Genomic DNA, 18,093 nt, shown 5'->3' with positions numbered 1-18,093 from the left:
TTATATGTCAAGAGTTGCTTTTAAAATTAGTGATTCAAGTAGAAAGCCATCATAACATAGAAATGATGTACAAATTTTGGGTATCTCCAAATTGTTACTATTCTCCTTAAAAAATAATAATAATGAGAAGTGCACTTATGGGAGCATCCATGGAGGAAGAGGTTCTGAAAGGTTTTATTTTGTTGTTGTTGTTTGTTTTTGTTTGAAACCAGTGGTAATTTTAGAGGCATATTTTCCATGATCATCTCTGCCACATCTACACATATTCCTTGCAAAAAAAATTCAAGAATAGTTGATTCAATGTATTTTCTTATTTTCTTTCAGTGTAGTTTTAAATTCAGTCAAATGGCTTTGGAACTTTCTTCAAGTTTGTGAACAGAAATACCTCAATCCTATAGTCCCTGGTGTGTAAGCAATAGTCTTCGGTGAACTCTCATGCCTGTTCAAGACAGATGACTTGGTTTGTGAACAAACAGTGACAATGCCTCGCAGAGCTTCTACCTTTGCGCTGCTCTGAGGAAGAGTTGGTGAGCACCAGCCACAATCCAGCTAGATCCTACTGCTCACCAGTTTTGAACTGTAACCTAGCTCCCTGACTGAGAACTCCTCATGTGGGCTTGTAACGTGGATGGTGAGGAGTTGTAGCCCTGAGAGGGTGGCCTTGCTGATTCTACATGATTTCACCTTGACTCACAGAGATCAAGGTCTTAATGAGGTGGGAGCAGATGCTCGCTCTCATCACTTTTCATCATTGTCTGTTCCCCCACCTAAGCCAAAGTGGTACATGCAGTCACCTTGGAGCCTTGTTTACGAAAGATTCCTAAACTTGAATATTCAGTGAGCAGGTCTGAATGGAACACATCATTCTGTGTTATTCATGGCCTTCTATAATATTCTGAGCAGACTGTCCCTCCTCTCAAAAACTCACAGTGTACACATACTAATAATACTTGGAATCTATGAATATGTTCTACATGGAAAGAAAAACTTGGCAGGTGATTGCATTCAGTCTCTTGAATCCTGGTTTATGAATAGGATTGACACAAGCACAGGGCTCCCAAAAGTGGGGGAAAAAAAAAGAAAGAAAGAAAGAAAGAAAGAAAAAGAAAAAAGAAAAAAGAAAAAGGGCCTGAGTGGGATAAGGTTTTGTGATTAGCTTGATTGGATGTTGCTGTTTTCAAAAGAGGAGGGAAAACCAGCGAGACAAGCAAAGATCGAGAAGAATCAGATAGCAACAAACAAGCAAACAAAACCAAAGTGAGTCTATCTCCCTTGGCACCTCCAGAAAGGAGCACAGTGCCTTCTGCACTTTGATTTGGCTCATTGAGACCCAGTTAGGACTTCTGACACACAGCACTCTAAGGCTGCCATTTATGCTGTTAGCCATAGAAGTTCAGCAGCACTCAGTGACTGGCACACACAAATCTCTGATGTAGGTCCTTCATCCTTTTCCTTTTCTGCTCATTATCAGCTCTCTCAATATGCAGCCTTAATGCCCAAAGTGCCAGCTTTATGCCAAAGATACTCAGATTTAACCCTTTACTGAAGCTCTTTTTTGAACCCACTGGTCCACATTTTGCATTACTACAATAAAGTACTCAAGGTAGCTAGATTTAGAAGAAGATTATTTACCTTATAGTCCTGCAGGCTCAAAGTCAAAATGGCATAATATGAATCTAAGATGGGGGATATTTCTTGGCTACATTATGTTGGGGAATCATAGAAATGGTGGAAACATTTGGGCAGCAAACAAGTAAGTGCTTACATCTCTAAACAGAAGCAATGAGAGCTGGGATGGGTGCAGATCTTGGAGTTTTATAACAGTCCTCTTGTGAGGACCACCAGGGTTTCACATCAGAAGGACCCCATACCCCCAGTAATCCAAGAATCTTCTACACGCCATACCCCAGCCCCATGATTCTACCAGGTCTTAACATAACCTTCTTATGAGTAAAGATTTCAATTTGAATGGGTCCTTGGGTGAAGAATGAAAACATTGCAGAAGACTGGCAGAATACTTATGTAGCATGTACAGAGCCCCATTTAGATCTCCAGTACCGGACAAAACATGGTAGTGACTTTTATCATAGCACTAGGGAGGTAGGGGCAGCATCATCATAAATTCAAGGTCATCCTCAGTTACACGGTGCCCCAGCCTGGGATCCATGAAATCTTGTCTCATAAAACAAAAACAAACAAACAAACAAACACTCATAGCACGAATTGAATGGATAGTTGAGACTCGACCTGTCTCAAGTCCAAACTACGGACACGATCACAGTCTCTTCTACTCACAAATTTTCATGCTTTAATGGGGTGTGTGTGTGTCTCGATGCCACAATAATGCTATAGAGTTAACCTTAACACTATGGAGTTCCCTCTCTTTTTTTTTTCTCCAAAACTATACTAATCCACCACTAAATTGCCTTGACAGTTGCCTGGAAGTCCACGTGCCTTAGTCATCCATCTGCTAACTTAGCTCTGTCACCATCAGTTAGATTATTGAATAATCTCTTCCTGGTGTCATATTATCCCTCACCATCTATCATTCATGCACAAAGCATAGTTATCCTTTAAAATATGCCAGACCTGTGGCCCTTTTTTTTTGAAACCCATGATTAACTGATTGGCTTTATTAACCTAGGAGGGTAAATGAACACAGCTGCTCTGACCCCCTCCATTGTTTTTCAGATCTCCTCCCGCTCGGCCTTTGTTTGCTAGATTTCCCTCCAGTGCTCTTGCCCTGGAATGCTTTTCCTGGTGTCCACATCTCTGCCATTACCTGTGCTTAGATGGTTCCTTCTCAGTAAGGTCTGTATCAAGTGATGTAATCGTAGCCTTCACCTGATGCCCTTGGCACTCTGGGTTCCTCTTTCCTGCTTTTTTTTTCTAATAAACAGTAATGCTAATTTATTTATTATGTCTTCACCTTATTGATTTCCACTCCTTACTAGAATGATAGCTTCTTGAGAGTTGGGTTGTCTTCTGGTTGGTTCATTGCTGCACCTCATGCTTCCTGTTATAGTACTTCTGTCGGTGTCTCCATGGCGATGGAGGCAGTTGTCCGTTTTGTTGATATAGGGGCACATGCCACATATTAAGAAACAAACTTAAGCATCTCCTGCAACATGTACTTATCACACCACCACAGTGGCACTACAATAAAGTTCATATAAACTGGTAGTATTGAATTCAGAACAGTGTTCTCAGAACTGAAGGGCCCTCTAACAGGCCTGAGAATGGCAATCATGGTGCCTACAGGTTTTGCCTTTTACTCTTCTCTCCTTTGCTAACCCATTAGATAACATTCCTAAAGCTAGCTCCCAAGGGTTCCCTTACTTGGCCACTGACTCATTCCTGAGACCAAAACACAGAGGTCCAATGACCAAGTTAATTGTTTCGCTAGTATGTCCAGTTAGGACTTACCAAATCACCCTAGCAGTCTCCCTGTTTAATCCTTAAAAACCCACTCCTGCAAAAACAAAAACAAAAACAAAACAAACAAGCAAAACCCCAAAACCAAAATAAGAAACCATATGCTGCTGCTGCTGTCTTCTGTCTGCTTTTGCCAGACCCAAAGGCCCCACCCCTACTTGTCCTTTCTGGATAATAAATTTCCTCTTAAGAACTTGATGTCTGCATTTGTCCTGTACCAACTCTGAGGGGCCACCCCAATCACTTTAGGAACAGTCTATTTTTTCGTTGGTCTGTGACTTTAAAGATCACCAGTGTCTGAGAGTTTTGTACAAAATATTCTTGGCTGTTTAAAAGTCTTCTGATGTTTAGTGAAGCATTTTACTATGTGGCCCACACAGAATTCTCTCTGGAATTGTTACCAGCACATTGTGTTACTGGACCCTCCAACCTAAGTTGTGGATATAGAAGAATACTTCTGTTTAATTACACACACACACACAGACACACAGAGAGAGAAAGAGAGAGAGAGAGACAGAGACAGACAGAGAGACAGAGACAGACAGACAGATAGACAGACAGACAGACATATTCAAGTAGCTAAGTTACTGCTGATAATACAATGCTTCTGTTTACACACACAGAGAGAGAGAGAGAGACAGAGACAGACAGAGACAGACAGAGACAGACAGAGAGACAGAGACAAACAGACAGACAGACAGACATATTCAAGTAGCTAAGTTACTGCTGATAATACAGTGCTTCTGTTTACAGCTAAAGAAAACCGCCAAATTGAGAGAAACCATCCTTTCAGATCAGCCATAATAAATTTCAAATATGTAACTGAATTCATGCCTATCTATTAAGATGTATGTTCTATCTATTTCCCAAAGTATCAGACTTTTCTGGATGGCCTTCATAAGTTGTCCACCTTGGTTTTCTTGGAGTATTCAGACAGAAAAATAAAACCTCCGGTTACCTTAGTTCTCTTTAGTAAGAACTCTGATTCCTCCCAATATAGTTTAAAATGTGGCAATTATTAGATAGAAATGCTCTTTTTTGTTCCTTAGAAAAAGGTTTGTAGCTTTGTCAAGTTGCATCCCTGTCACTGCCACCTGCCACACATTTGTCAAGGCTTAGCTTTTTATCACTCCCTTTCTTTCCATTTTATCTTTCAAATCTGAACTCAGCAGCCACGTCCTGTCACCTTCAGCCTACCTTCTCTCCAGAATTGTTCTCACCCTGAGTTCTGTAGCTTCCACAGCACCCATGTTGTAACCTGCGTGTGGTCAGCTGGTTCCTTGACTGACCTCTGCTAAGCTGTGCCTTTCTTTTGTCTCCCTGCTTCTAGCATGGCTCATGGCCCATCATTCAAAATGGCTATTTAGAAGTGACTTCTTTGTTTGACTGGAGGACAGGTGGCTAGATGGACAGGAAGAAGGTGGCCTGAGCCATCAGCAAGTGGAGAAAGTTACAGGTCCCATAGACAGCACCTGAGCCCAGATAAGCCTATCAGACACTGTACCTACATTATCTTGCTTCATGTTTTCTGACCTGTAGAAGCCATTTTTAATCCCCTGTGGCACTCTGATGAGAGAGACATAGTAACACACCCAGGTTTACCTGGCTATTACATGGTAGACTTAGAAGCCAGCCTTTGATTTCCCTGACAGCAGCTGGGCACTCTCCACAGCATGAACACCCAATAGAGAAATGAGCAGAGCTCGTCTGTGAGGCAGCATGGTTTGCATCATCAGAGCAGAAGGTTTCCATTAGCCACACAAAGGAAGGAATGTGCAGCTATGAAGACTTAGAAGGGCTCAAGATATCAGGGTGTGGGAAGCCAGAAGTCCATCAGCCAGTGCAGCTAATAACAAGCCCAGTGTTGCTGTAGAATCTTCTTGATATATAGGAGTGGGCTATCTTTCAGGTTCAGAGATCGTCAGTTAATGCATGTCTTCACGACCTCATCCCCACTTTTTAGTCAAATATAGGAAGTAGATGCATTTAGGAAAAAGACAATCTAACTTTCTCTGACCTTACTGTGTGGCTGACACAGAATGCTTGGTGGCTACTGTCTGACTCAATCTGCTCAACAACTCAAGGAAGTAATTGCCCCCACTTTGTAGTTAAGAAAATGGAGGGTAAGTCCATTTACTTAGGCTTGTACAGAGCGGAATTTAAGCCATACTCAAAACCATTGTTACTTATTCCTTCTACTTGAGGTAGACAGCTAAGTACAAATACTCAAGCACACACAGTACCCAGTTGGCGTATTTTTTCTTACACAGTTCCTCTTTAGAAAAGAGGCACAGGTTGTGTGGGGGGTGCAGTCTCTGTTTCTTCTCATCTCTCTTGAAAAATGACATCTGCCCTTCTAGAGGAAGCTATCTTTTAAGGAAAAATATTTTTTTTAATTTTTAAAATTTTATTAATTTATTCAGATTACAACTCAATTGTTATCCCATCACTTGTATCCTCCCATTCCTTCCTCCCTTCCACTTTCACCCTACTCCCCTCCCCTATGACTGTGACCGAGGGGGACCTCCTCCCCCACTATATGGTCATATGCTATCAAGTCTCATTTTAACAGAAACTGGTCCTTAAAAGACTATTGATTTAGGAGCTAGACAAGAAGCAATGGACCTTTGATATCCAATACTAATTACTATCCAATAATACTATTTAGTACAAATACTCTTTAGTATCTTAAATTATTTCCCATCTCTCTAGCAACTTGAATTCTCTATGACAGCGTGGCTGTTTGAAAATAAATAAAAATAAAGTAGAAGGTGAGTTTAGTTCCTATGTGCATGGATACTACCCGCTGTTGCATTCCTCTCCCACCGTTAGCTGAGCACACATTATGTCCAAACCCTGCCCTGTACCAGGGCCCTTTAGATAAAGGATAAGAAACCAAATCCCTGGGTTCTGCTGACATGGCATTTCCATTCACAAGAAGGAGTATGTGACCACTGAAAGGATCACACAGACAAACATGTTAACAGACTGCTAACAGAGCTCTGAAGGGGAGCACTGAGGCAGTAGGACAGCAGTGGAGATACAAGCAGGCACGGACTGCTGGCCAAGGAGGCCTTCATGGATGATGAAGCGAAGGTGGAGCTGCGTGTGGTAAAGCTAATATGACCCCATGTAGATGATGGCATCTGTGAAGGTCTCAAAGCAAGAGGCCGCCTGGCTCAGGACATACCCAACAGACAGGTAGGAAGATGGGAGAGGGAAGTGGGGAGATCTGGCAGGCCTCACAATGTCGTTAACATCCCAGAGCCCTGCCCAAGTCCTGGAGAGTTAACATAGTAGTTAATGAAGGAACAACATGTAATCACCATATTCTGTGACCATCAAAGACTTTATGACTAAGATACTGATCATCTCTAGTTTTAACTTAGTGGAAAGGGGTCCCACACAAGCCCTTTCTATTGATGTTGCTGTTCCCATCATTTTAGATCTGGAAAGACCCTGGCAACAATTTCTCTTTGATCACATTTGTTAATATACTTTGGAACCCTAAACAAGGCTGCCTGCACAATAACAAGAGTAAAAATTAATACATGGGGTTTTAATAGGTTCTGAGCAGGTGCTGTTTCAAAGACTCTACATGAAATAACTTATTGAATCTGTGAGTCAAATTAAAAAATATGGGGGATCCTGAATGCAGTGCTAATACAGGATTCAGAAAGCTGGAAATGTGGCTGGTGGAAGCCGACACATGAAATTTTACATTTTAGAGAACTTTAAAATGTTTGACCAATTATCGTCGAAGGACTGAGCGATGGTTGGCTGTCAGCGTTAATTATGTGTGTGGCAAGGGCTTCCTGCAGCCATTAGGAACATCCACCCACAGACCTTTCTCTTGCCAATGTCAAGGGCAGGTTCCTGCTCAGAGCGAGTGTTCAGCCTGCACATCAGGTATAATCAAGACGCTCGCGTTTGTACGGAACAGGTTGTTTCCAAGGGGCTTTGCATTCAGTGGTGAGGTCACCCCAGAGCCTTCCTCTCCTGGGCAGTGTGATTTGCCACCTCCCCGTTATTAGTCAGGCCTCTTGATTCAAAGAATTTTTTTTTTTGAAAAACTAAAAATCAGCTCAAACAAGCAAAAGGAAAGAGGGAATTGACTGGCTTACATAACAGAAAAGTTGAGTGGTAGCTGGGCTCCAGGCTCAGCCTGTTTCCAGGGCACCTGTCTCCTTTTCTGTGATGCCCCATGTCTCCTCAGCTGAACTGAATCCAGTCCTTTCAATAAGACTTACACACGCTTTAGCCAACCTTTTAAAATCCTACAGATCCTACCGATGCCCCTCCCCCACTTGACTGTCTGATTCTCGTTGTTAAGCACCTGGACGAACGTCTCTGTTCCAAGTATGACAACATCCAGTCAACTCCATCTCCTAATTGTCCCCCGACCCCACACACACACACACTGAGGCCCCAGCCCTGAGACTCACTTGGATCGAGAGGCAGCTAGAGTAAAGGCCACACTTTAGATCCTGGCTAAGCTTTATAAAGGCGTATTTGGCTTACACTTCTATCCTTCATAGAAACCTTCACTGATGCGTATGTAAAACTTCCAGTGACTTTGCTGGAGAAACCGTGCTGATATTTCCTGACCCTGACTATCGAATGAGCTCAAATAAACTCCGAAAACATCTCATTTCTCCTTCAGAGCCCATCAGGTACTCAGAAGTTACTAATTTGGTTACTTGGTGTTGTGTTTCCAGGAGAAGAGTGTAAGCCTCCTTCCTGCCCAGCAAGCCCAGCACTGTACCCCTCCACACTGGGCACTGACTGGGGCATGGCAGGCACTCCATCAATACTTGCTGACGGACTGGCAGCTGCCTCTGTCGTTCCTTTTATGTTGGAGAAGATGTGGGAATATTGCTTTCTCACTTCTCATTGACACTCGGGAAGACACGTTGCTCACTTTCCAAGATTGAAAGCTTAAGTCTCAGAACAGCCGCCGGAACCTAAAGTTCTGCCCTCCTTGTACCAGGATCTTCCCCTTGTGTTCGCTTGGTAACTGCCTGTTTGTTTTGTTCTCTTCGAGATTTCTTCCACCATCTTCCCTCAGCCAATACTGACCCGCGAGCATCCTCCTTGCACCTCGGATACCTCCAGAGGCCTGGCAGTTACGGAGGAGGATGAAACAGAAAGAGAGATGTTCTTGTAAACTCAGAGGAACACAGAGGTAGAATGTTTGACTTGCAGAGAAGCGCAGATCAAGGTCTTGTCCCTGGAGGCAATTAGTCTGCCATCAACCTGGGCTGGAGCCCTGGCTGTCAGCCTGGGAACCGGGTTCCTTCTCTGGGTTGGAAGCACTTCCTGCACGGAGGCTCCAAGCAGCCATTCCTCTGACTGCTCTCTGATCGGAGACGTAAGACAACATGGTTAAAACAGTCTAGCAGCTTTCTTTAGAGACAGCCTTATCAGCCAAGAACACTCTCATGTGGCTCTGGTTTAGTGGATGTGCTTCTTTTAGTTTTTTCTTTTTCTTTTTCTTTTTTTTTTTAACTAGTCAATAAGTCATTAAGCCTGTCTACTGTTTGCCAAAAGCTAAGCTAGGTCCTTTTCCTGTAGTCCCTTTTAACTGTTGTGGCAGCTAAAGAATTCATAAACTATGTGGCATAATCCAATACCATAAAACAAGGAAGATAAAATTAGCAACCTTCACGTATTTGAAATATGAAAGCCATTGTGCAGTATAAGGAAACTCGAATGCACAGCAGAGACACAAATGCCAAGTGGGGATTCCAGTCAGCCCATCTTGGACTGGCTGTACCATCTTGCCCAAATCACTTAACTTTGAGTCTCAGTATCTTCATCTGCAAAGCAGAGGCAACAATTCCTGTGTCATTGAGTCTTTGCAAAGGTGAAGAAGAGTTTATTTGCTCATTAATCAGTCACTCATTCAGCAACAGATCAATCTAGTGCCTACTACATAGTAGTTACATTTTAGTATTTTTCTGTGTGTGTTTTGGGGGGAGTATTATGAATGGGTGTGTTGCTATGTCTTTGTAGAAAACAAGGGGGCCAGTCTAGTAGAGAAACTGATTTGGCAAGTGTATGAAGAACTAATACAAGTTTTATATAGAATTAAAGAAAATTGACAGGTTATATTAAAGTATCCCAGATCTAGCAACCATTGAAAGCTGTTACCACTCTGGGCTTCAAGGATCTGGGGAAGAAACTATTCCCTGAAACACAATGAGAAAGGGCTGTGGAACTGTTTGTTACCCCATGGGGGCTGTGGTTATGGGGCAGAGGGGGCAAGGAACCAGTCCATGTCAAGGAGCAGCCAAGCAGGAAAGAAAGCTTGTGGGGAGTCAGCACTCTGACTTGGCACTCTTTCCAAGGTCTCCTCTCTGGCCAGTGTCAATCCCTGGATGAGCCCAGCTTAGTCCAGATGCTGGAATGTCATGTGGAATAGCTCACACCAGGGGACTTCCCAGGATAAAGAAGAATGTGGAGAAAGGCAAAGAGTGGATCTGGAGGGACAAAAGGAAAATCCAGCACGGATTTGACTTAGAGAATTAAAAATAAATAAGTGAGTAAATGGGGGATGTGAGAAAACTTGGGAGGGAGACATGATGGGGAGGGCCTAGGAGAACTGGAGTCGGGGTAATGAACGATGATATGATCAAGATATGTTGAATACATGGCTGACAATTTCAAAACAAAAAGAAAAACAGAGGGAGAGAGAGAGAGAGAGAGAGAGAGAGAGAGAGAGAGAGAGAGAGAGAGAGAGAGAATAACTATCAATAAATCTGCAGTGTGTAAGATGGTAAAAGCAGAATGGGAGTGATGGCCCAGAACGAGCGATGCTATTGTATGGAGGAGAGAAAGAACTCTCTAGACTGAGAGAAGAGCTTTCTCAAAGTCCTATTATGCAAACATGCGCAATATAGTCCAAGAATTATGAGGAGGCTATAGAGGCTGCATGGAGGGAGAGGAGAGATAGAGAAGCTAAGCATGAAGGGATCCAGGAAGGACCACTTAGAAAACCATGGCAAGAACCCAGCAGGAGACAAAGGGTTGGATCACGTGGTAGTTGAGGAGACGCAAGAAGTGACTGGATTCTGGGTATGTTTCAATGGAAAAGAAGACAGGGTTGTCTCATGATTTGATAAGGATTATGAAAGGAAGATGATATTTGATAACAATGTCAAGGCTTTGGGCATAGGAGATTCAGGGCTGCAGTCAGTTTATTGATGCCTCAGTTTACTGTCATGAGAAAGAAGCAGATGTGGGAAATAAAACACATCTTACAAATGGTCAGGTCACTGCTGCACTGCTTAGTGATGACACTAAGATGAGGCATGACTCAGATATCCTCAGTGTGCCCTGTTGGAAGTTCCGATAACTTAGATCCATCTCATTTATTTGACCTAATTTCAGCTGTTCATCAAACCTAGCGCGTTGCCTAGCATTGGGTAACCTACTTAATCATTCACAGCTGGGTTTACATTTGTCTTACTTTAGCTGTCTCCTCAGCCTATAAGAACCAATTCAGGCCCTTTGGAACCCGTAGAAATTCCTCTGTCCACATAACTTGCTCTTCAGCCAAGAGGAATAAAAGAAATGTTCATGAGTTTAGACATTTACGATGTTCCTATTCTCAGGGTGAAGTTTTTATTTGCTAAGCTGGGACTCACTATTTCCTTTGGTTTTCAGATGTAAAATGATTGGTGTGGCACAAACAGAGGTGTGGAATTCAGAGGTGCTAAAGTCTTTCATATAATAAAAAAGGAGAGGAGATGGAAGCAGTTGGCAAAGTGAAGATACCAAGGTGGAAAAGAGTTTGGGGGAGGATAGAATTAAGTGGAAACACAAGGCCACCCTTTATATTTACAGAAGCAACTGGGGCTGCAAGAACAAGAAAAATAAGGTCCTTGAAGATTCTTGTTTATATGCTTTCTTCTTTTAAAAAAGTTTATTGGTGCATACTCATTGTACATTGTGCTGGGTTTCACACAGACAGTTCCTTCCAAGCATATCACATACTCTGCCCATGTTCAAGACCCATGTCTCCCTTTTTTCCTTCTGCAGTCTCATGCCATCCTTTTTAGCTTCTGTGGAGTATATAAGCATGGTTTTATGTAATTATATACAATCTTAGATCTACAAGTAAAATAAAATATTTGTCTGGTTTGTTTCACTTAGTAAGTTGATCTGCCTTAAAATCTGATGCCACTTAATAAATACTGAATAAAATTTACTTGTCATTTTTATGGAGAATAGATATCTTGCTAGAAGTCTACTGTGGGATTGTGCCACCTAGCTGTGACAAGGGCATTCCAGCCAGGAAACAGGACCAACATGGCTGCCCAAACAAGACCTTAACAGTTCTGACATCCTTTGGCATCCTAAAGAAGGTGGGTGAAATGTAGGTGAGCCTCAATTCCTAGATAAAGAGCGACAGGCAATCAACATTTGCTGAGGAAGGAAGAGTTCCCTGGCAGGCAATCCAATACAGAGCGCTTAACCTGAAAGGTGTTTACATGCAGGCAATACTTAATGGACTCAGTGGGTTGTTTATGTCTACTTATTTATGTGAATATGTGACAACTGTTCAAGAAGAGCAGGCCAGGAATTTGGGAGGGAGGTTTTGGACACAGGAGAGGCAGGAGGGATGAGAAGAATGAAGAATTATGAAATTATATTTTAATTTTTATAAAAGGAAAAATGTGTGAGGTAGAGTGTTTAACAAACCAATTAAAATTAAGCTTTTATGTTTGGAAACATTAAGCGATGTAACAGAATTAGAAAACAGAAGATGAAAATGTTAGTAGACTGTATGAGATAAGAACATAGAAAAGAAACAGCATCACCAATTCAAGCATGGACGTTCAAATGCTTCCAGTGGACTTGTGTCCCTTGAGGTCAGGTGTGGAAGCACATGTTCATAATTGAAGTTCTAGGGAAGCTGAGGTTGGATGATTTAGAATCCAAGGGCTACATAGTGTAATATTGTGTCCCTACAAAGCCAAAAGTCTCTGCCAATCACCTCCAGTTTGTGTTTCAAGGCAAACTAAATTTCTACTTGGGAGGAACTAATCCACTGTTTCTCACAGTGATAAGTGGGCTATGTTAGTGGAATACTGAACGTTTATTCCAATCTATGGGGACATGTTAGGAGCCTTAGCAGGACAGTACATGTTGGTGTGAAAAGCAGCAAGAAAGGCAGATAGCTGTACAGTGACTCAGCATGAGCAAGAAATGGAGATAGCATGCATGAGCAGAAGTATAGTGAGGTTTGTCCCACAGGGCACCCTGCAAAGAACTTTGGTGTTCATACCATGGATGAGAAGTCAGCATAGAATTGAGCAGAGAGGAAATGCAATGTCTCATCCAGATCAAAAGACCATTTACTTGGGTTCCTAGAGCATCCTCTGGTGAACTGATACTAGATCATAGAGGTAGAGGAAAGTAGCTGTGATAGAAGGTTACAGATACTCTGAAATCCAGCTGGTGACTGCTTAGGCATCAGGGACAGAGAATACAACGTAAGACGTGGTCACCATTTGGCTAATCACTGATGTTGTATAAAGAGAAAATGACTTTTGAAAAAAAACTTGGGGTAGTGGAAAGAAAGGACAAAATCAAGGACCAATCCAAGGTCTTCGGTCTCTGGAACTGGAAATTATTGTTAACTTAGAGGAAGAGATTGTCAGTGAAATCAATTTTTGTCTTAGGTGATGGGCTGGGAAGAGAAGGGGTAAGAGCAGCCTAGCTCTGACTAAGACCTATCTCAATTTGAGAAGCCTACTAAATACCTAATGAAAATGTTCACTAGGGAGCTGGATTCAGTGCATCTTGGGTTTAGGAGAGGGATGGCAGTGGAGACATAAGTAATTTAGGAGACATTTCACATGGAATTGGTAATGCAAATCGTGAGACCGGGGAGCCTCACCAAAGACGTGACTGGAGATAATGAAGACAAAAGGGAAGATGGATTGCTGAGCTCCCAGGCGTGCGAACAGAAGAGTCAGGTCAAAGAGAAAGAAAAACTTGCTTGGACTTTCCTTTCATTTCCTCAGAGAATTTAGCAGGATGCTGGGCATATGTTAGGTGCCAAATACTATACATGGCTTAATGAGTACTTCACACACACAGTAAAGAGTAATTAGCCATCAGATAGACAAACCAGCCAGAGATTTCCAATGAGTGTCTTCTCCTTCCTGCCTTCTGTTGCTCTTCTCTGTTCCTTTCTGATCATCTGTTGACAAGAAAACTGGTCATATTGGAGGAAATTGAGGCTGGCTTGGATCTCACATTGTCCTTAAATAATACTTCATGATATTAAAACTACCATTGTTTCTGTGCTACTTCCTACTGCCCCTCATTGATGTAGTTGATGTCAGGACATAATGGTCTGTAGAAATGTCTGAGGGAAGATGGCCTATGCAGTATTATAATTACATACTAATGGATATGCTGGGGGTTGGTTGTATGTATGCTTAATATCTAGTGGGGATGGAGGCATCACCAGGACAGAAAAATTAAGTGGAAAGATGAAAAAATATTCATAAAAATAGTAAGGACAAGCTTCAACCTTTGCAAAATTTTCTCACTGTGATGAGAGGGTTGGACTTGAAGTAGGATATTTAACAATTGTTTATGTCCTTGAGGACCTAAGAAGTCTGTATCTCCCACTGAGCACTCACCAATTGTCTCAGTTGGCATATTATATTCATAATTTTCTTTTAAATTTCCATGAAGATAGTTTATATCCTTTAACTATTTTTGCTGACACCATCAAGCACATAGCCATCTTCATGTGGAAACCAAGAAGTCCTAACTTTTATTTCTTTTGACAGAATGGACTATAATTCATATGAAGTTTGCCTTAGATCACCCAGACAATATGCCAGGAAGCCATGTTCATTGCAGGTCTGCATAACTCCGGAACCTAAGGTTTGAATATTTGTTTTCTATTTCCAAACAACAAGCTACATATATGTTTGCAGATCTTGTGTAATTATTCATTTTTATCAGTCATTTACCAAAGTAACATAGAGCCATTTTCTCCTAGGAGACAAAGTGAGTTTAAAAGGCACCAGATGGAAGGACTGATGCCAAGATTAAAGTGATGATGAAAGAAATCTTCCATAAGGGCAAGAGTCCTCAAAGAACATCGTAATCTGAGTTGATTGTATTTTCTAAAGCCTCACAACTTTGTATTCCTAATCACTATAATGGAAATAGCTAAATTTTTCACTAATACTTTTTTCTGCTTGGTTTCCTTTCTTATATCAACTGCCTGACTTCTTCCATTAGTGCAAGCCCTCATCACCTGCCACAAGAATCTGAAAAAACTTTGGATCAAATTCTAATTTTACTTAATATTTCACCATAACATTTATAGTCATTAAACTAATCCTAATTTACAACCTTCCCTAAGCAACTCTAATCCTGACTCTAATTATTACCCAATCAAGCAGAAGAGCCAGACACAGGGCTATATATTTTATTTCATAACTTTTTTGGGCCTCACCCAATACTGGGAACATTAGTTTATACTAAAAACACTTAGGGCCGTTGAACTTTCTAATTATACTACATCAACATTAGCATAAGCCCTTTGTGGTCAATTGTTTTCTTATGACTAATATGCATGATAACTTCAATAGTAAAAATACCACTAGACAGCCTTCACTTAACGGTTACCTAAAGCAAATGTACAAACGCTGTTGTCAAATCAATATCCCTACAAGTTATTCTTCTAAAACCAGGCATTTTGAAATAATAGGAATTACTCCTATTTAAAACCTGTTAGCAGAAATAATGGCATGCATTTCTAACTGTCTTCATGCAGCATACTTACTGAGCTCTATTTGCTCAGCCAGGTAGATCTCAAATTAAGTGCTCATTCACCTGCTAGCCACAAAGCAGTAGTGATCAAAGCTATAGCTATGGAAACCGCATGCAAATACACAGGCACTGCAGCTTGGATAATAGGGCCATCATCTATGTTGTTTTTCCTCACTGATTACAATCATGAAGGAATTCATAGAAGAATTATGCTCTGAGCCGGAAGGTAGCAATTTAGCCTCAATATCGTCATGGTGAGTTTCAGCTGATCTTACATAACTAACTTCCATCTATTAACTTAATCAGTGAATTATTGGCGACATTTCATCAATTAATTATTCCACATTTTATTCTAATCAAGCCTTCATATAATTATTACAGCTCTTTATGCTCTCTATACATTATTCATAATATGACAAGGAAAAAATATGTATTACATAAATAATACTAATCTGTTATTTACATTTAAAGTACTTTAGTGTTTAGTTCCATTAATTTTACTGCCTCCAATCCTAAATTCATTAATATGATTTCTAATCTATAAATATAACTTTAATAAAATGCTATGCTGTAGGCCCGATAATAGAAGCCATTCTTGTTTCCCAAGAAAGTATGTAAGAGGTGCTAGTGTGGTCTACACAGTGAGCTTCAGGACAGCAATGGGTTCACGAAGAGACCCTGTCTAAACAAAACAGAAAACTTTCAGTTCTTACGATCACATATGAGCTTGTGGATTTGTTCTCTTTAACTTTAAAGGTCAGTGGTAAATCCACTGGCTTCTGGGACCACAGAACTGGTACAGTTTCACAGACAAGAAACAGGTCTGAGGGGCAGGGGAGACAGCTTTCAGCAAAATACTGCCACACCCCAATCCCATGTAGAAAACCAAGCATGGCATCTATACTCCTGCACTGGGGCGGTGGTAACAGGAGGATCCTCAGGTCTTGCAGGGCAGACAGCCTAGCAGAACCCACAGCGTCCAGGAGTGAGTAATCCTATCTCAAAAAAATAAGGTAGCGAGAGATTGAAGGATGTATTCAACATCTACTTCTGACTTTCACATGTGTGTATACACATACACATCCAAACAAATCCATGCACACACACACACTCACACACACACACACACACTCACTCACTCACACACACACACACACACACACACCATATTCAGGAACTTTTATCACTTTAACAATTTTTACATACAATTTTAACATAATTTCCTCAATTCATTTTTATAAAAACTCCTCCTATTCACTATATATAAAAACACCCATTAAATGAGCATTTATCTTCAGTGCATTTCCTATATTAGTCTTTATCTACTCAGGTCACAAAACAGTTATCTCCAACTAGCAGCCAATTACTTTGCAAACCGTAAAGATCATCCTAGTTTTTTAGTCTATGTTATGCCTCAGAAATAACATACCAGTGACATTAATTGTTACTTGATCAAACATAGAACTTTGCTTATGGCATGGATAATAATAACCAATTTGCAGAACACATTTACTTCTATATTTTATTTACTCATGTGCACATAATGGCTGAGTTGTGTGATCTGTATTATCTTGTAAGAATAACCTACCCAACGGATTGAAGTTGAGAGGGAAGGTGAGCAGACAGCGTGATGAGGCAGAGGATTGAATAGTTCTAATGGGTTTATGTATGATTGGGATAAAAGCTTGCGTGGCACACGGCTGGAAGATAACAGTTTAAGGGAAGAAGAACCTTTATGCCTGTAGATAAAAAGGTTTCACATTTCACACATTAAAATATATTTTATCTTTCTATAAAGTTAATTAATTTGAACTGTATAAAACTAGAGCCATCTTTGCTGTGTCATATTTGTAGAGTGGCCTCAGAACCATTCTGAACATGTCAGTAGTCTTCTGGGCTGTCACTGTGAAATCTTACCCTACAGGGCTCTGCGTTCCCTGCAAGCTTTAACACTCTCATGGTACAATCAGTGTCACTGTCTGCAAGCTATTTACACTAATTGGAGATTGCTCTGACATGAATCAATATCCAAAATGTCCCTGCACTCTTTGCACCACAGATTAAAATTAACATATTGCTGGAGATAATTTTTATTTACAAAATACTGATGTCAATTTTTTTTTGCATTTAAACTGTGGTAGAAAATTTACAGGGCTAAAAATTAAAATAAAAAGGTTTGCTTATAATGTGAAAAATCTATCATGTAAAGTCTAATTGACCCAGAGTGCATTTTCTCTGGGGAAAGGGAGAAAAGGAAACAATAGTAGAGCAGATTTGTTTGAAAGGAAGGAGAAGAAAATATAAACAGGGCTTGATGGTGCAGAACTCTCTGGTTTAATGCTTCCCATTATGAAGGCTAATTTCCAGCCATCATCTGCCTGCATGTAGGGCAGGCTGGTGAATTAGTAACATAGCAACATGTCTGTAGAAGCAGCCCTTCCGCTGTGGAAGCGGATCGAATCTGCCCTCACTTGCAGGGCGCTGTTTTCAGCAACCGATGAATCTGACAGGAAAGATTGATTTGGAAATAGAAATCTGGGAATTTAGGTCACGTTAAATAAACTTTTTCAAGCTAAGGTTTCTGTAGCAAATATATAAGAAAAATACTATGTCCAATATTTATTGTGTAGCCATACACAGAAGAAAATACAAATTTGTTTGGCCTTTAAAAAGAGAAAAAAAATTATTTCTGAGCGGAATATTTTATTTCACGTTAATGCTGTCATTCATAGCTATGTTTACTTTATTAACAATAAAGCATTGTATATACACATACTGTTCCCAAATGTGTTCAATCTAGTGCAGTAATTTATACCGAATATTCAATTTTCATTCAAAACTGACTCAGTT

Source organism: Acomys minous, assembly GCF_964271855.1.
Source record: "Acomys minous genome assembly, chromosome: 4".
Taxonomy (NCBI): Eukaryota; Metazoa; Chordata; class Mammalia; order Rodentia; family Muridae; genus Acomys; species Acomys minous.
The sequence above is the reverse complement of the archived record's forward strand: the minus strand, read 5'-3'. Positions refer to the sequence as shown.